Below are 20466 nucleotides of genomic sequence, written 5' to 3'. Positions count from 1 at the left end.
ATCATCTGTAGGATTATTTAATTCAGCTATTATTAATTATCTTTATTTTAGCTCTACCTTTCTTCTTTTTTCTTGATCCCATTTACCTCTTTGATTCTCAGTTGGCCTGCTGATACTTGACTTTTCCATTCTCTCTGTCTCTCAGTCTTTATGTTTTTTATTTATTTTTGAGAGACAGACAGCATGAGCAGGGGAGGATCAGAGAGAGGGAGACACAGAATCTGAAGCAGGCTCCAGGCTCTGAGCTAGCTGTCAGCCCAGAGCCCGACGCAGGGCTTGAACCCATGAACCGTGAAATCATGACCTGAACCGAAGCTGGACGCTTAACCGACTGAGCCACCCAGGCGCCCCTGTCTCTCAGTCTTTAGAACAAGTTTTGAAATCCTAAGTTTTATGTGACCAGGCAAATCTTTGGAATTAAATTTGTTGGGGAGAGATTGTCTTTAATTGTAAGCGGATGTTGGATGATGAAATCACTTTTGTCTAGGCCAAAGACAAATATAGTGATGGACGTGGGAACTTAGCTGCAATTGAGCTATGAATACAATAGGAAGAGAACATGGTCCCAGTGGAGCCTGAGAACACAAAGACACAGAGAATCTGGTTGTATGAATGAATTGCTCTGCTCTGCTGTACTCTATGTAAAGTGTGAAATTAGACCAGGTGTAATGGAGTGTGTGTTCAGGGAAGGGCTGAGAATCGGTTTTCTTTTATGATCAGTTTGTTTTCTTGATGCACACATCAGAGGCTTTATGGCTTTGTTCTTCTAAAAATAACTGGAGATTTAGAGTAGGAGAATAATCTCCTCTATAGCATGAGCTCCACAAGAACAGGGATTTTTGCCTGTTTTTTCACAATGCCTAGAATAATGGCTGACCTCGTATATGCTCAGTAAATATTTGTTGAATTTGTTGAATGGACGTTTTAACAACAAGACTGGGTTCAGAGTGGACTGAATGATTGGCAAGTGTGTTGTCCTACTGCTGTCTGAGCTAGGTTAACTCAGTGACAGCAAGCTCAAGCTGATTCAGGGTTGGTATTTGAGTCTCATCTGCCCCACTATACCAGTGCATGCAGTTCTATTTACTGTTTCCAGGGGCTAGCTTCCTTACCCCTCTGACTCACTGTATTTGATTTTGAAATTATAATTAGCTGTAATTTAACTCTATAGGACAGAATAGCAACTGTAGCTAATCTGTGGCTGAAAATGGGATAAGAATGAAAAGAATTAAAATGGATTGCTTTGGAGAGTCTAAAGTGACATGGATTAATATGCTATCTGTTTTCTTCCCCTGAGAAATATTTGGTCACAGGGCAATCTGGCTTTCAGAAGAAAGTCAAATTTGGTGTGTGGCTTTTGGCATAGTCTAGCATCACTGGAATGGTCTAAGTAGATTTTGTTTCTTTTTTCCCAGGCTTTGCCTTAGTTGCTCAAAAAGACCCAATCCAATGTCTTGACTATAAGGTTATCTGTCAGCCATAGGCGGAGCATTATCTTGCCAAGTCTCATTGAAAAGCCAGTTAATGGAGTGCACTTGAGCAGTATATAACACCACGTGAAGCCTCTCAGAAAACTTGAAAACCTAATGTTAGGGGGGATATAATGTGGACTTTGCACAAAGAAACTAAGAGAGCGAAACATTGATTTATTCATTGATAGTTTGGTCTCCAAAGAGCAAGGGTTATATTTCATGTTTCATTGTGCTAGGAAGCTACAGACTTTTAACAGGTGCATTTCAGTTGCCCGAAGAAATAAAAATGTCATGTTTGTTAGATTTTCAGGAACTCATGGTCCAAAAGACTCTGTGTTTTCTTTTAGTCATGATGCATTCATCGTGGCTGTATGTTCTTCTTTGATAGCATATGTGCTGCCGAAGCGAGCACATGTTCTTCTTTGATAATGTCACAATATGGGTAGGTATGAGGATCTGTTGGCCAAAAAACATCTTAAAATAAGATATTCGATTAAGAAATAACAAGAATGGTTGACACTTCAGGCTTTATTTTCTAACTTCAGTAATTGCAAAAAAAGAGAGAAAGAAACAAATGTCATAATCTATCTCTTCAATTTCAAAACTTATATTTTGTAGCTATTCACTGATTCCTCTTTCTTCTTCAAAGTCTCCAAAATATTAAACATATTTCAGAAACTTCCCCTTCACTACATAAATATGAAGTTATTTTCATCATAATCTCATAAACATGAGATTATGCTATCAAAACAAGTATTCTCATCTAAAATATTTTTTAAAAATTACAGAGCAAACAATTATTGTCTTGAGAAACAAGGAAGAACTTATTCCTTTATCCATCACAAATTCATCCTTAGATGAATTAGTTTCAGAAAGCTAGCTCTAGGCAAGTTGAGACTTTATAGAATATAAAACAAAACAAAACACCACAACACTGATTCCCTTCCTTCCCAGCTTTTTTGAGAGGGTGGTAGAAATATATGTTCAACTGTATGTTTGAAACCACAATCTAAAATGAAAAAAAAGAAAGGCCTTGTTTCATTTTTAATTTTCCTTTCTCCAAATTTTTAAATTCCAGTTCATTTACATACAGTATAATATTAGTTTCAGGTGTACAACTTAGCAGTTCCTCACTTACATACAATACCCAGTGCTCATCATGACAAGTGCTCTCCTTAATGCCTATCACCCATTTAGTCCATGCCCGAGCTCACATCCCCTCCAGTAACCCTTAGTTTGTTCTCTATGGTTAAGAGTCAGTTTCTTGGTAAGCCTCTCTTTTTCCCCCACCTGTGTTCAATTTGTTTTGTTTCTTAAATTCCACATATAAGTGAAATAATGTGATATTTGTCTTTCTCTGATTGACTTACCATAATATTTTCTAGCTCTGTCCACATTGTTGCAAATGGAAAGATTCCATTCTTTTTTCATGGCTGAATAATAGTCTAGTTCTTCTTTATCAGTCAATGGACATTTTGGCTCTTTTCAGTAGTTTGGCTATTGTAAATAATGCTGGAATAAACATCGAGGTGAATGTGTCCCTTTGAGTCAGTATGTCTGTATCCTTTGGGTGGGTAAATACCTAGTAGTGCAGTTACTGGATTATAGAGTAGTTTTATTTTTAACTTTTTGAAGAAACTCTACAGTGTTCTCCAGAGCAGCTGCACTAGTTTGCATTCTAATCAAAATGCTAGAGGGTTCCCCTTTCTCCATATCTGTATGTTGTTTCTGTGTTGTTAATTTTAGCCATTTTGACAGGGGTGAGATAATATTTCATTGAAGTTTTGACTTGTTATTTCCCTGAAGGTATGTGATGTTGAGCATCTTTTCATGTGTCTATTACCATCTGTATATAAAGAAGGGTCATTGTTCTTAAAATGAAGCAACAGACGTAGCAATAATTGTGTAATTTGTTCACTTCATACCTGGAAGTAGCCATACATTCAATGAACATGGTATTTCTCAGAACTTATTTTTGCTAGAAACTTACCTAGCAAAGGTAGGTAAAGAATAACTTCTCATTCTCTGTTATAATTGCTACATTCAGGCATTTATCATGACACCCAAGAAGTGCTCTGAATAAAATCTCTGGTCCTCACATTGCATTTGCCTTGCCTGCCGTCCCTTCAAGGCTGTACTCGCCACTCAAGTACATAGTCACTATATGTGTCTACAAGCCGTAACAAGTTGGAGATTCATTTTTGAAACTGACGTTTTTCACTCAAAAATAAATCACAGGATGCACTTTGGAGAGTACAGGTCTAGGAATGGAACATTAACAAAGGGTACATCAAACCACAGACACTCTTAGTTCAGTTCACAATGTTTCCATTAGCCTGAAAAAATAACATTATTACCAGCAAAAATATTGTTTTATCCATAATGTTTAGTCATTATTTCTGTGAACGTACTTTTTGAACACACATGGAGGTAAGTACCCTATGCTTCTTACCTTGGAGATTTGAATTTTCTTCATTTTTCTCTTTTAACAAATGAGCTTAATGTGAATTTAAACCATTTGCCAATCTTAAAAAGTTCGATTTTTTAAATATTTTTTTCTCAAATACTTGAATCAGTAGAATCTCTGTTGATTTTCTGCTCTATTCTAATCTTCAAGTTCTTCTTATAAACACAGTGTTTTGTTGGTATAAAAACCCATAATATTTTAGTAACAATTACAAAATAACAACTTAATTTTTTAAATTGAATTGTTAAGCTGCCAAAGTCAATCATTTGGTGCCAAATGAAGACTTCTTTTACAACAAAATATGTCATAAATATATTAGTCTTTTAAAAATATTTTTAATGTTTATTTTTGAGAGCAAGAGAGAGAGAGAGAGACCATGCGAGTGAGCATGAGTGGGGGAGGGGCAGAGAGAGAGAGAGAGAGAGAGAGAGGGAGAGAGAGGGAGATGCAGAATCGGAACCAGGCTCCTGTCAGCACAGAGCCCAATGTGGGGCTTGAACCCACGAACCAGGAGATCATGACCTAAGCCGAAGTCAGATGCCTAACCAACTGAACCACCCAGGTGCTCCATAAATATACTAGTCTTAATGACATAGGCCATCTCAGCCCTTATGGGAAGGGGTTGCCAATGGTATAGTCATGCTGTATTAGCCAGCTTACTTCCAAACTTTCACTAATTAATTCATGCAATATGGAGAATTTAATATTTCACCAACACATGAAATATTAAAGTAAAAATGACACTGTTGAGTAATCAAAACTGTTGGCTATAGAATCTCCAGGGAAGGAGGGACAATGAGCATTCTTTGGACCACTTAATTCAAGAAAGAACAGGCTTTGTTTATTTAAGAGGCTAGGTCTCTGTTTCCTGGTTGCATTCTAATTGTGAAAATGCCAGAGTGTATTACAATGGATAAAATGGGGGGGGGGGGAATGAAGTATAATTTAAGTGGGCCAGGAAAGAGTGGTGGTAGATGTTTGAATGTTCCCTTGGAATTAATCAGTGGTTCATAAACCTAAAATACTTTTTTATCTCAAGAACTGAGTTTCTGACTCAAGTTACACAGGAGAAAATACTAGTTGGCTTGAGAATGGAAAAACCTTGGTTCGCATAAATTTGTACACAGATTCCTTTATCATGGGAGAATTGTAATTAGGGATTCAGAGTCTTGAGAACATGACTGTGACCTAGTTATTCCTGTACTGCAAATGCTCATAGGAGGTACCGGCTAGACCTGAAAATAATGAATTAAGAGATTCCAGCTGGGATATGATGAAAGCATTTTTGGGAATCTCTGTATCTTGGCTGGACCACATGGGTTATAACTTGGAGAGCTCTAAACTAGTAGTAGTATATGACAGATTTATAACCCAATTGATGTTGGGCATCAGAAAAAAAGGCTGAGGTTAAAAAAAAAACTTGAAAGTTATGAGCTTGAAAAGAATTGCCATTGGAAGGGAGGCTGAAGAAGTAAAGCATGCATTCCTGATGAGAAGGAAAATAAAAATAATAAAGGTTGAGGGTGAGGCATTGTACAAGAAGCTTGGTGGTATTTTTCATAGTGAACCTCTCTTCTAGAACCCCTTAGCTACCTTTGCCTCATAGTTCTCCACGCTACCTCTTTTACCTAACACATTATATCTGTCATCTAGCTTCTCCAAGATACTATTGAATTTCATGAGGACAGGGATGACTTTTCTGCACGACTCCCCCAACTACTTTGTTTCCTCAGCTACCCTAGTGCTATCTGACATGCAGTAGGCTTCCAATAGAAATATAGTGAATGAATGAAAGAATGAATGGTAGAGGCACCTGGGTGACTCAGTCAGTTGAGCATTAGACTTCAGCTCAGGTCATGATCTTGCGGCTCATGGGTTCAAGCCCCACATCAGGCTCTGTGATGAAAGCTTGGGGCCTAGAGCCTGCTTTGGATTCTGTGTCTCCCTTTCTCTCTCTGCCCCTCCCCTGCTCGTGCTCTGGCTCGCTCTCTCTCTCTCTCTCTCTCTCTCTCTCTCAAAATTAACAAACATTAAAAATTTTAAAAAAATTTTAAAAAGAAAGAACGGTATAACTTTAAGCCAAAAATGTATTTTAGTCTGTCTTTCCTTCATTCCTTCCTTCTTCCAGCAAGTACTTGTTAGAATGTGCCAGTGGACAAAGACTGAGGTAATAATATTTCTGTACTCCTAGAATTTAGTCTATTGGGACAAATCCAATCATGCAAACGAGGGTGTAAATGAATAAATGAGGGAGTTTAATACATTGTAATAGTGTTATAATACACATGCACCAAGTATGATGAAAGTGTAGGGAAAAAGTGCCTATCAACTGAGAAGTCAAGGAGGATTTGGGGGAGGAGTGGAAAATTAAGGATTTAAGACCTAGGATGATTTGTATGAGTTGACAGGGGGGAAAATTTTTTTGGCCTGGAAGAATAAAACAGGGAAATTGAAGCTAGCTCATTGTGAATGGAGAGATAATACTAGAGCAAATGGAGTTTGGAGGTAAGCAAAGTGGGTGGAAATTTAAAAATTATTGTCTTTATAAGATGTTTTGGCATTTTTCAATGAGTCAAATATACTGAGGCTTAATAATACTTCAGACAAATAGGTGAGATCATTCAGTCTGATCATCTTAACCTTTTTTTTTTTTTTTTTGTCTCCCAGCTTCCTATTTTTCCCTTCCCAACTTGGTATCCTAGGCTAAGAATTAAGCAGAGCTCTAAAGCAGGGTCACCACTTCTCTGCCAGCAGATTATTTAGAGTCTTAAGACTTTCTTTTAGCATAATAACTGGTTGCAAGGCTGGAAAGTCTGTGTTAGGACAATGGCCCTTTCAGGCTAATTTTGTTATCTGTGATTGTGGGCAGGGGTTATTCTGAGAGAAACGTCTTGCGTTCCATGTCATTTATGCATGTTATTTCCAATTTCTAATCTGCAAGTGTTCTCTTCTGGAACCTGTTTTTATGGTTAGCTATAGGAATGCCTTCCTATTGAATAAAGTGGTAGTTCTGTGTTAATTTGATTTAATGTAACCTCCAAATTTTAGTAGTTTTAGTCTTAGTATCTTTATATATGATAGATTTTTCATCCATATTTATTCATTTAAATTGACATTTAAAATTAAATGGACAAAGCAACAGTGACTTTTATAAAATTAGATGCTATTTTGTGTCTTGAGTTTCCAAATGGGACTCTTAATTGTCCTGATCTGATGTCACATGGAAACGCTTGCATACTCTTGAACTTTCTCATGTTCTTAATCATGTAAGCATTTCTTGGAATATTTTCTAGCTCATTACATTTATAGTTTTCTTACTTTATAATGATAAGAGTGGGAGATGTTTAGGCTATCGATCTATCTGTACAGGAAGCCTGCACAAAGTAGATGCTTCATGCATATTTGTTGAATGGGTGAATAAGAGATAATTTTAAAACACACATCTGATCATTAGCAGCTTTCACTGTCTTTAGGAAAAAGTCCAGACTCTTATGAACAGCAACCAGGCCATTTATAATCAGGAACCGGTGGACCTTCTGGCTTTATCTCCTGCTGTCACAACTAAAAATTCATGTTGTGCAGTTGCATTCACAGCTCTGTGTCTGGACTCATTCTGTCCTTTGTCTCTGACAAATTCTTTACTGATCCACCAGATATGAAAGTTTCCCCTAGCCCTCATGCAGAAGAATGACTTCTTCAATATTTCTAAAACATCTCGTATGTACTTCATTTTATGTACATTTCTCTCCTCTGGGTGGTACACTCAAGACAGAGGTTCTGTCTTATTTACCCTTGTGTCTAAGAGTCTAATGTTGTGCTTCTGACCATAGCAAGGACTCAGCCATTCATTTTGAATGAATAACCGGAGTGACTGGGTCAGGGCCAGAGCTTGAAGTTCACCTAGGTGTTTTAAATTTAAAAAAAATGTTTTTAATGTTTCTTTTTGAGGGAGGGAGGAAGGGAGGGAGGAAGGGAGGGAGGAGGGGCAAAGAGGGACGGACACATGGAATACGAAGTAGGTTCCAGGCTCTGATATGTCAGCACAGAGCCTGAAGGCAGGGCTCGAACTCATGAACTATGAGATCATGACCTGAGCGTAAGTTGGATGCTTAACTCACTGAGCCACCCAGGCCGAAAAGCTCATTAGTTCTATAGCTCATGTTACACACCATGAGGACAGAGCTGTGCATTTGGGACAAGGCAGACAGGGTTAGCAGGCTGAAGAGGTCTAACCCATTGCTGGGCCATCTGTTGGGAGGAGTGACCATTGCCAGCTTCTAGAAAGTCATGAATTTTAGCCTGCCTGCCCAGCTGGCCCTCTTCAGGGAAGAGTCCTTGAATGGTGCTGTCCTTGATGCCTTGCTGGCAAAGCCTTTCCCGAGAGATCTGGATCAGTCAGTTCACAGTGTTTCTTTAGTTGTTTGCCAGGCATCTGGTTAAAGGAAGTATGGCAGACTTCAAGGGACTGATGAGAATTTGAGATCTCCTTGTTGGGCCACAAGTTGTAATTGAGAGCCATATCTTAGGAGAGTAATACAGATTATTTTCCTTAGAACTATGACTTTACATTTGCTGATGCTTGTTTCATAGTTAACTGTCTATCCACTTAGCCTGTAACAGCTTTCTGTGTTATAATAATAGGCACTGTGCTTTTTCTTTCTATTACATACTATGCCACAGTGTTTAATTAATAATTCATTGGATTCTGTTAGCACATAATGAGTAGTAGTGGTGTTTAGTGCAGAAATGTGATTGTCATTCACTGTGCTGTATGAGATAAATCTGCTTCCTCACACAAGCCTCACATGTGCAGTTCCAACATATAATTTGAGTTGTTTTCTATATTCTGGGCCATAACTCAGACTATATGGATATAAATATAAATGGAAAACTCCAAGCTTTCAAAAATCATTTGACACAATCCCGAAACATAAATCTCTGAGGAGATTTCTTTCTTAGTTGAAATGCTTTGTTAACTTCTTGTTTTTAGGTAGTCAGACTCCTTACTTGGGCACAAAAGACCTCTTATGATCTGGTCCTTCCCTACTTCCCCAGCTCTTTCCCCACTGTCTATGCCAGCAGGTACCTTCTGTCTGTCTGAGGATGCCCACTTCCTCCCTCTGTCCTGCTGTTTCACACTTACAGGGTTTTCCAAGTTGAATTTTGTCTAGAAAACAAAAGCCACTTCCAAAATGCCCTTTGCCTATTGTTTATTTAAAAATTTTCAAAATGTAGAAAAGTATAGGGAATAATATCACAGCTGTATGTAAACTTTCCACTTGGTGTAATGGCAGCATTTTATGTATTTTGCCTCTATGGGAAACAAACCATAACATTTCAGATAGGGCTGATATGTCTCCTCTTTTATTTTTCCTTCCTAGTTCATTTGCTATTCCTCTCTCCAGAGCCATCTGTCATTATGAATTTGTCATGTATTTTTTTTATGTCTGCACTTCACTATACAGAAGAGTTCATGGCCATTTGTAAATGTGTAGATTTTGCAGTACACTTTCCCAGATTCCTAATCTCCACTGGAGCTTCTGTGGTTTGAATATTCTTTATTTTGTTTTGTTTTTTTAATTTCTTTATTTAAATTCAAGTTAGTTAATAAATAAAATTCAATTGTTGCTTTTTTTGGTAGAGTTTTGTGAAACTAAATTTCTGGTCTGGAGAGCTTTGTGAAAGTCTCATAAATTTTAAATTTGATTTGTCACTTTATTGGAAGGTTGGTTGACCTTTGCTCTTACAGTCTTCTTGCCCCCACACCACAAATATAGATATTAATTAGACATAATTAATTTCTTTTTATAGAAATCATATTTCTTTTTCATTAACTTGGTAGCTATAGCAATGAGATCTTTCATTTACAATGTTCAGAATTTATCTCTGGTATCAAAGAAATACATGTTCATAATAGACAGTTTGAAAAGTATTTTTTTAAGTCAGAAAAGTGCAAAGCTTTTGGAAAAATATACTTATAGGCCCCTGGGAATTACTATTAGCATTTAATATGCTTATTTAAGAAAGTTTGGAAAGTGAAGTAAGGGCAAAGACTACATACCATAGTAATATAATGACAGTTGATATTTGCTTGAAGTTATTTCCTTCTAGTTTTTATTTACATAGTCATTTACTTCACAATCAGGACATAATGCAATATTATGTGTTAATTTACACATAGACATTTAAAAATATATAACCATGTGCTTCCATTTTGTTGGGCATGTGGGCTCTAAAAGTTCTTGAAATATATTGCTAGCATGGATACATGTGCTTCTCAGTGTCTAGGTCCTGGCTTCTCATTCATACAACTATTTCTTTTTAAAATAATCAAAAAGAAACTACATTTTTGCTCATCCCTGTCAACAGCCATCAGCTCTTTATAGAATTAAGTTTTTAAATCTTTATCTTATTTACTTTAAATATTTTTTCAGGAGCCCTGGGTGGCTCAGTCAGTTGAGCATCTGACCTCGGATCAGGTCATGATCTCACAGTCTGTGAGTTTGAACCCCATGTCAGGCTGTGTGGTCAGAGCCTGGAGCCTGCTTCAGATTCTGTGTCTCCCTCTCTGCCCCTTCCCTGCTAGCTCGCGCGCTCTCTCTCCTCTCTCAAAAATAAACATAAAACATTAAAAAGAATATTTTTAAGATATTTCTATTTTTTATTAGTATATAGATATGTTACATATAGATCTTTTCCTTATGGTTTCATCTATGGCTTTTGAGGTCAAAGAGCCCCCTCTACTTTAAAAGATTTGATAAATATTTTGATTTATATTCTTTCAATGTTTTTATGGTTTGATTTTTAAATACTTTTGATGCTTCGGTCCAATTTGGACTTGCTGTAGGCTTAAAACCGATGCTACTGAAATACCAGTTGTTCTAGTTTAAACCAGTGATAAATGTAGTGGTAGATAAATTCCAGGATTCATCTCACATCTTTTTGTACCCAATCAATTCTTATTGGGAGTGTTCTCCCAATAAGCCAACCTTGGGCTTCGCCAACTCATGCTGCCCCTCTGTGGCTCAGTGGGGATTTGGCAGCTGTGTCTCACATACCTTGCTCTTATTTTCGGATTGTCCTCCAGCTAGTTCATGCTAGGCTTTTTGGCCTTTCTTTTGGACTTGTGACTCTGCCTTTCAGCATTACTCAACAAACGCATTTTCCTTAGGCCCTAGAAGCTCTAAAACACAGGGTCATTCATCCGTCAGCAGGATCCTTTCCAATCTCCTTTCCTCCAGGATCTGCTCGCCCATCTCCTGCAGACTGGCCAGCAGATGCAGTTTGCCTGGGCTGGCGGCTCCCTCTTCCTTCTTACCAGCTGAAAGACCTTCTCTTCTAGTTCCACTGCCTCAGAATAAACAAATATTCTGTTTATAGCAACAACATTGTGTGTGTGTTTTTAAAGGGAATGAGTACGGAGTAAGTGATTCAATAACTGATCAAAAGTTGACTTTAAAATAAGCTAGACTTTGTGAGTAAGACAGCTTTTGCAACTCCCCAGGGTAAATGTGGTGAGCTCCTTATCACTCAGTGTTCAACAGAAATGGGGAAAAATTTACGAAATGGTATATAGGGGAGTCCAGCAGTTCATGAGGATAAACTCAATAACCTCGTCATCCTAAAGTTCTAAAGTTATATGGGCAGGGACTCCAGAGTGGCTCAGTTGTTTGAACATCCAACTTTAGCTCAGGGCATGATCTCACAGTCTGTGAGTTCAAGCCCTGCATTGGGCTCTGTGCTGATAGCTCAGAGCCTGGAGCCTGCTTCAGATTCTGTGTCTCCCTCTCTCTTTGCCCCTCCCCTACTTGCACTCTGTCTCTCCCTCTCTCAAAAATAAATGCTCATTAAAGAAATTTAAAAACTTTTTAAAGTTATATGAGCATCTCACATTCTACTTACTTTGTTTTTCTCAAAGTTCTTCCAACATTTGTGGCTGCAAAAGCACAAAACAAAAAGCTAACTTCTAGGGTCAGTTTGGAAAAAATAGATTTTCAGAAATGTAGGAAAAATATTTTAAAATGGGTTATCTACCCCAGGTGGTTAAAAATACAAAGCTTACTCACTTCGTAGGTGAAACAAACTGCAATACACAAAAAGAGTAGCAAGCCTGTATGGCTCAGATAGAACTAGAACATCTAACTGCAGATTTGTAAGGTTTAGTATATGGATGTGTCAGTTCATATGTGCATCTTTTATAAGAATTGATCAGCCAATTGGGTTTTTAAAACAAAAAAAAAATACAAGAATTGATGAGCCAGTTGCCTTTTTAAAACAACTTTACAAAGATATATTGTATATACCATAAAGTTCATCCATTCTTAAATGTATGACTCAGTACTTCTTAGTGAATTTAGAGTTATGCAGTCATTGCCACAATTTGCATGTTAGGACATTTAGAACATTTTCCTCACTCCCAACAAGATCTTTTGTGCTTATTTGCAGACAGTCCCTTTCCTCTACTCCAACCCCACCCCAGCAACCACTAATCTATTTTATGTCCATAGATTTACCTTTTCTGGATCTTTCATCTAAATGGAATCTTATGTATGTAAGACCTATATAGTCTATTTTATCTGGCTTTCTTTACTTTGCATAGCATTGTAGTACATGTAATGTATTAGTAGGTTGTTCCTTGTCATTGCTAAAAAATATTCCATTGTACAAATATACCACATTTTGTTCATCCATCTGCCCGCTCAGGGATATATGGATTGTTTCCAGTGGTAACTCTGCTATGAACATTCTTGTACAAGTCTTTGGGTGACTGTATGTACTCATTTCTCTTAGGATAAATACTTGGGTATGGAATCACTGGATTGGATGCTAAGTTTATGTTTAACTTTTTAAGGAACTGCCAAACTGTTTTCCAAGGTGGTTGTACCAGTCCATGCTTTCCTCAGCAATGTATGAAGGTTCCAGGTTCTCCATATCCTTACCACCACTTTTTATTGTTTTTTACATTGTAGCCATTCCAGTGGGTGTGAAATGGTGCCTCCTTACAGCTTTAATTTATAATTTCCTCTTGAATAATGATGTTAAGCACCTTTTCATGTGCTTATTCATGTATCTTCTTTGATGAAATACCTATTCAGATATTTTACCAATTCTAAATTTGGGTTATTTTTTCCTCTCATTGAGTTACAAGTGTTTCTGATCGTTTTTGATGCAATCTCTTTATCAGATATTGCAAATATTTTCTCTGTGACTTGTCATTATTTTCTTGACTATATGCCTTGAAGTATGACAGTTTTTTATTTTGATGATGTCAATCCATCTTTTTCTTTAATGAATTGTGCTTTTGGAATTGTAGCTAAAAACTCCTTGGATAACCCAAGAACTTAAAATGTTTATTTTATATTTTCTTCTAGCAGCTGCATTGTATTAGGTCTTATATGAAAGTTTTGATCTATTTGAATTAATTTTTGTGAATGGTGTTAAGTGTCAGTTTTGTGGAGGAGTCATGGGGATATCCAATTTTCTTAGCCATTTGTTTAAAAACCATCCTTGTTGAATTTCCTTGACACTTTCATTGCAAATCAATCAACCATAACTGGAAGAGTTTATTTCTGGACTTGCTATTCTGTTAAAATATTCTATATCCCTATCTTTAGTACCACAGTCTATTGGTTACTGTAGCTTTATACTATGTTTCATTCATACATGTCTCTATCAGTACTCTAGTACCATAATCTATTGATTACTGTAGCTTTATAGTAAGTTTTATAGTCCTCCAAGTTTATTCTTTTTCCAAATTGTTTGGTCTATTCTGGTTCCATTGTATTTCCATATAAATTTTAGCTGCATCTTGTCAATTTATGCAAAAAATCCTCCTGGGATTTTGATAGCGTTTGCATTGAACCTACAGATCAATTTGTGGAGAAATGCTATTTTAATGATAATTTTCCATTCCATGAACATTGAATGTCTCCCCACTCTTCAGTTTCTTTCAGAAATTTTTGTAGTTTTCAGTATGAAAATTTTGCACTTGTGTTGTTAAATTTTTTACTATAATTTTTATTGTTTTTGATATAATTTTGAATGGAATTTTAAAAAGTATTTTTAGATTGTTCATTGGTAGTATATGCAAATATGATGGCTCTCTATATGTTGATTTTGTATTCTGTGACCTAGTTGAACTTGTTTATTAGTTATTTTTTGTAGATTCCTTAGGATTTCCTACATATGTTTCCTACATATGATAATGTTGTTGATGAATAGAGATAATTTTACTTCTTCCTTTTCAAACTCTATGCTTTTACTTTCTTTTCTTCACATTACTGGCTAGAACCCCCAATACAGTGTTCAAGAGAAATGACAAAAACAGACATCCTTGCCTTGTTTCTGATCTTAGGAAGAATATATTCATTATTTCATTGTTATTTATCATGATAGCTATAGGTTGAGGGATTTCACTCATATTATTTATATTTATATTTTGTTAAGAGTGTTATCATGAATGTCAATTGCTTTTCCTGCATTTATGGAGATGATCCTGGTTTTTGTCCTTCACTTTATTATTATGGTATTCATATTAATTGATTTTCAGATTAAAAAGATTTTTTTTAATGTTTTTTAAATTTGTTTTTGAGAGGCAGAGAGAGAGACGGCATGAGCAGGGGAGGGTCAGAGAGAGAGGGAGATACAGAATCCAAAGCAAGCTCCAGGCTCTGAGCTGTCAGTACAGAGCCCAATACGGGCTCGAACCCACAAACCGTGAGATCATGACCTGAGCTGAAGCTGGATGCTTAACCGACTGAGCCACCCAGGCATCCCTCAGATGTAATTTTTAATTTTTTAAATGTTTATTTTTGAGAGAAAGAGAGAGAGAGCAGGGGTGGGGGTAGAGAGAAAGAGGAAGACACAGAATCTGAAGCAGGCTCTAGGCGTTGAGCTGTCAGCACAGACCCCGATGCAGGGCATGAACCTACGAACCGTGAGATCATGACCAGAGATGAAGTCAGATGTTTAATTCACTGAGCCATCCAGGCGCCCCTGGTTTTCCAATGTTTTAAGTCAAACTTGCATTCCTGGGTAAATCCCACTTGATCATAATGGATAATCTTTTTTATATATTGTTGGAGTCAGGTTGTTAGTATTTTGTGTCTCTCTTCATACGGGACATCGGTCTGTAGTGTTCTTTCCTCGTGATGTCTTTGTTTGGCTTTGGTTATCAGGATAACACTGGCTCATAGAATAAGTTGAGAAGTGAGCCAAGGAATGTTTGTTTTTTAAACTAGTTACAGTCAGGAGGAGGAAACGATGCTATGGTGGTGTTTCTTCATAGTGGAATTCCATTTAAATATTATTTTAAAGCTTTATGAACAAATACTTTGATTAAATATAATAATATATATAACTAGAAAAATTAGACAAAAATATACCCATACAAGCTTCATTTATAAAATAGATTTAGCTTATATGAAACAACTGTGTCAAATTCATACAACAGTTTCTACAGGCTTATTACTTTTCAGAATTTCAATATAATGGACATGTAACATTATATTGGTTGCAGGTGTACAACACAAGACTTGATATTTGTATATATTGCAAAAGGATCACCACAAAAAGCCTAGTAAACATCCCTCACCATATATAGTTACAGTTTTTTGTTATGATGAGAATTTAAAATTTAATCTCTCACCAACTTTCAGAGGCTCCTTATTACTCTTAATTTCTGTACTTCCTTCATCACAGACTGGATACAAACACTTCTCCCAAATCTGTCACCCACCTCTGAGTAGCACTTGTGCAGGCTTCTGCTTCCCAAACTTTCACGTGCTCAGAAATCACCTGGGGAATCTGTACAAATGTAGATGCTGATTCAGTAGGTCTGGGTCAGGGCCTGAGGCTCTGCATTTCTCTGAGCTCGTAGGTAATGCTGATGTTCTTAGTCTACAGATCATGCTTTGAGTACTAAAGCTATGAAGTATACTGCAGATAGTAAGATAGATGTGATTCTTTTATAACCCTATCATAAACTGCTTTGGGACATATTTTGGTTTTTTAAAGTCAGTTGGATTATTGTTCAGCAGTCGTGGTACTCTAGATATCAGTTGTTTTTCTTGGCCTCTAGCCTCCCAGTGCTCATCTATAAATTGAGGGAGTTGAACTAGAAGATTTTGAAAGTACCTTCCAGATCTCACAGTCTGTGATTTTAAGCATGCATGCCAGGGGAGACTTATGGCTGCATTTACATTTTCTTTTTATGTAAATCTAATACAACAGGAACCCCAAATCTTATGTTATTACCACAGTTCTTAACCTGATGTTAAAAACTGACCATAAAGATGCTTTCCTAAATTTTGGATGATACAGAAAGATTAGTAACAACATTCAAAGATTTTTCCATGTTGAAGCCTTTAAAAAGTGGGTGGGGGGGTCTTGTTTAACCATATAGTTGGAAATCCAATAAAAAAAAAATAATGGACTTGCCTAAACTGTGGAGAGACAAGTAAAATAGGTGTTTATATTATGAAATTCAAGTTGACACAAAATAGCTGAAAGGCTTCAGTTTCATCCAAGTTTAAATGATCTCATTTTCCTTTATGTTTCATTCTATTTACTGAGATACTTGAAACATTTTCCCTTGTTGCTTAAAAGCAAATGAAAAGGGTGGTAAATCAGTGGTAGAAATGTGTTGTCAAAACCTCCAGGGGCCGTATCTCAGTCTTCAGCACATATTAGTGCGATTCTGCTATTCTTACTACAGATGATTACAGCAAACTCTGCAATGAAGGGTGGAGACACTTGGTCAGCCTCCAAAGAAAGTGACTAATAATTGACCTAATGTACAGAGCACATGAATAACATATTCTTTGGGTAAAAAAAATATGGTTTATGGGGTGTACAAGAGTTCACATCCCTCTTTCAGTTCTTCCATAAGATTTAAGATACTAAGCTGCTTTATTACAGTTTTAATTCCTCAGTCTCAAATGCACATTATGCATAAATGCCACTCCGCAATTCAAGAACACACTCTTGCCCCTAGATTTTCTTAAAGTAGTTATTTAGAATTTTGAAGAGAAATACTGTCAATTTTGTTACATTTAAGTTTGTGGGGGCCTCACACTGTAAAACAATTTTATTTTAGTTTTATATCCCGTTAAACAGTTGTTTGTTTTCCTTGGTGAGGAGATTTAACATCTCCAAAATATATAGGCATTTTTGTTTGCTGGGGAGAGGAGAGCTAAGTTAGAAATTTCCTTTTCTTTTTTCATTTAACATGTTGAACATCACTTGGAAAATACACTTACTGTATTTCTGTTATTTTTGGCTTGGCTGCAAGATATTTTATTTGGTGGATTTCCTTTTATTCATTTAGTAATAATGGGGTCAGCTGAGCAGACCTTTTTATTTTTAATTAACTAACCCCTGATTGTGTTATGTGGTAAGACACATCCATTAATGTTAGGAAGGACACAGATCAAAACATTTTACAGTACTTCTCTGTGGGGGGTGAGATTATAGTTGAATTTCATTTTCTGCATTCCAATTATTTTGAATATCTTACAAAGGCCATTTTTCTTCATTAAGAGACCACAAATATAAAATTTAACAAAACATCAGGATCTCTGGCTTTATTTCTAGCTTTACTTCTTTAGCAAGAGAGCTTGTCATGTATGTGTTGAACATAGACTGTTAAACTGGAGGCCAGGCACCTCGTGAGTCTGAGGCGGTAAGGCCAGTGAGACCAGCTGTTACCCTGAAGGATGTTGGGCATAATGTCATCTCACCGAAGTATGTTTGGGGTGGGAGGACCAATAAATGGCACCTCCAATAAATCATTACCACCTGTAAAATGTTAATAATCCTCTTTAAAACTCCAGGGGAGACGAATGGAATTAACTGAGATTGTATATGTCCGGTGCTTGGTCTAGTAGCGGGTGCATAGAGGCTTTGGTTAGGATTGTTGTGCTTTGGACATTCAGGGTGCTGGGGAACTCGTTACCTCCAGAGGCAGCCCAGTCTATTCTAGGATGTGTTGGGGAAAGAGTGAGACCCTACACCCCAGTAAAACCAGTCTCTGAAGCTGCTGCTCCACATGGCATCCCTTTGAATATCACAACTCGCATTTTGGGATATTAGTTTAAGCCAAGCTGTGGTGGTGATTTTCCTGAGAGGGCGTCTCCATTCATGTCACAGGGAAGAGTGAGAAACTGGAGTTCATTTTGTACTTATGCAACTATAGAGGAATCTTTTGTAACTATGTGAGGGCCACCTGGGGTTTTGACCTTTTACTTAACTAAATTAGCTTTGTGTTATTAGTAGAAAATAAGCATTTGAGAAGACAAAGAACTAGGAAAAAAAGTAGGCGCTGGACACCTACTGCAGTTCAAATGAAGACACTAAGTCCAGAGCCTTCAATTCCATTCCCTCCAAAAATATCTTTTCTCTGACTTCACAACAAAACACACATAAAACCTCATTGGCTTTGTATCACAGAAATGTTTCTCTGTTCCTGCAGATGATTATAATAAGTTTGCTTTATTGATCTGGTTGCGAGGGGTGCTGCCCAACAAATAATCTTATACAATAAAAAGTCTCTGGGGATCGTTTAATAGTCAGGGTGGTGTTGGTGTGTGCATGATGAAGAGGATTATGGGTGAGCGAAGTTCAGCTAATCACAGGGTTATTGTTCTGTAGTTAAGCAGCCACAGCGTCACTCTTGAGCTTTCCGTATGCCTGCCTCCCATACCAAGCATTACAGTCTTCCCCTAAAATTTCCAGACCACCCAGTGTAACAATATAGTATATAAAAGGATCCAGATGGTCGGAAAGAGGACGGGTGAAGTGGAGAGCACGCATGATACCTTCTAGATTTTGAGCACTGTTTTTTACATAGCTGGCTCACTAAAGATATCAAACTTCATCTGTAAGTCTCCTTTCCAGAGCATTAAAAAATATATATCAGGATTGACATTATCACAAAAAAATGCATTTTAAGATTGTACCTGATTCAGGGGTCCCTGCTCATTTCCAACTTTTATCTGTCTTTCAGTATTTCCTGGAGAACAGTGGAGATACAAATTGTAGGGTGTGCACACACAGTCCTAAAGACAGATAGGACATGGAGAGTACCATGTCAGAGAGTGATAACCATGAGGAAAATGTACCAGATACCTGTGGAGTGTGCACTTGCAAAATGGGAGAAGAAAACTGGCTAGGTACAGATAACTTATTACAGTTTAAGGCCTAATGGCTTGGAAGTTCTACAACTGCGTTATTCTGTTATCTTTTTGGGAAATGAATATATGTTTGGAACTTGGGCAGCTATGCAGTGGTTCAGGGGTGGTCTGTGGCTTTGCAAACCTGGTTTATTCAAAAATAGGTTTAATCGATGTGGCTCACCTTGCCCCCCAAACATTCTGTTCAGGACAGATGACTTATAAGAAGGAATCTTCTTCATATGAAACTCATGAATTAATTTATTTATCTCAACCTCTTAATTTTTTTCTCAACATTCTGTCTAATGTTGTTTCCCCAGCCCCTCTTTATCACATTACTATATTAAAAAAATATATACTTACCTGGAATTTTATCTTTTTCTCTAGAAAAGTAGCTTTAGGAAAGCAGGAACTGGCTGCTTGTTTTCTGCTGTATCTTTAGAACCTAAAAAAGTGCCTGGCATATAGTAAGTAGGTACTCAACAAGAATTGAGGACAAAACATGGTCCATCAAGGACTCTAGACAGGACTGTGAGAAAAAGATCCTTTTGGTTCATTTGTTCATTCTTTTATTCCTCAAGCATTTATTGAGGACATGGTATATCCCAAAGACTGTAGTTCTAGGTAACTGGGTAAACCTTGCTCTAAAGGAATTTATGAATAGATAAAAACACACGTATAATGCAATACAACCTCTTTATTAAAGAAAGCATAAACTAATGAATTAATGGATTTAAATTATTTCATTAAGAAGTTTAGAGTCTTTATGGGCACCTGGGTGACTTAGTCGGTTGAGCATGTGTCTCTGGCTCTGGTCATGATCTCATGGTTTGTGGGTTTGAGCCCCACATTGGGCTCTGTGCTGACAGAGCTGTGCTCAGAGATGTCAGCACAGAGCCCGGAGCCTGCTTTGGATTCTGTGTTTCCCTCTCTGTCTGCCCTCCTCCTCTCATTCCCCACCCCCTTAAAAATAAAAGATTTAAAAAAAAAATTTTAGAGTCTTCAAGATCATTATGAAAACAATAATTTCCCCTTCTAATTTAAATCTGTAGTCAGATTATGAGCACAGGCCTTATATGGGCTGCCTTCTGCCTGATTTAGACTAGGGGCCCTCACTTGCAGGGAAGATACTTTCCCCAAACCATGGGCAGAGCTTTTCTATCTCTCTGCAAGCTGGCATGCCAGTGTTTGAGTGGTGAGCCACCAATGGGCAATCACTAAGTGCCATCTCTAAAAATAGCAGAACTTTATCCTTGAAAATGAAAATGCTTTGGTTTTAAAAATATGTTTCTGTTTCTAATGAATCCAAGGCTTGGATTTGTTTAAAGGCATGCACATTTCCCTTTGCTGATGGCAA

The 20466-nt window shown here is 37.2% G+C and overlaps 1 protein-coding gene and 1 long non-coding RNA gene across 2 annotated transcripts in view; one reads left to right on the top strand and one right to left on the bottom strand.

Moving 5' to 3' along the window:
• FBN1 (fibrillin 1) overlaps positions 1-20466 on the top strand; it is a 230897-nt gene that overhangs the window by 58661 nt on the left and 151770 nt on the right. The gene's annotated exons all lie outside the window — the stretch shown is intronic.
• Positions 1627-11246, bottom strand: LOC115301277. The gene is made up of 2 exons (XR_003913050.1): positions 10998-11246; positions 1627-1928 (listed from the first exon to the last, which is right to left on the bottom strand). It is a non-coding gene; the product is annotated as an uncharacterized LOC115301277 (long non-coding RNA).

Source organism: Suricata suricatta, chromosome 9 (genome assembly GCF_006229205.1).
Source record: "Suricata suricatta isolate VVHF042 chromosome 9, meerkat_22Aug2017_6uvM2_HiC, whole genome shotgun sequence".
In the NCBI taxonomy this organism is placed as follows: domain Eukaryota; kingdom Metazoa; phylum Chordata; class Mammalia; order Carnivora; family Herpestidae; genus Suricata; species Suricata suricatta.
Note: the sequence above shows the minus strand (reverse complement) of the source record. Positions and strands in the feature narration are given on the sequence as shown.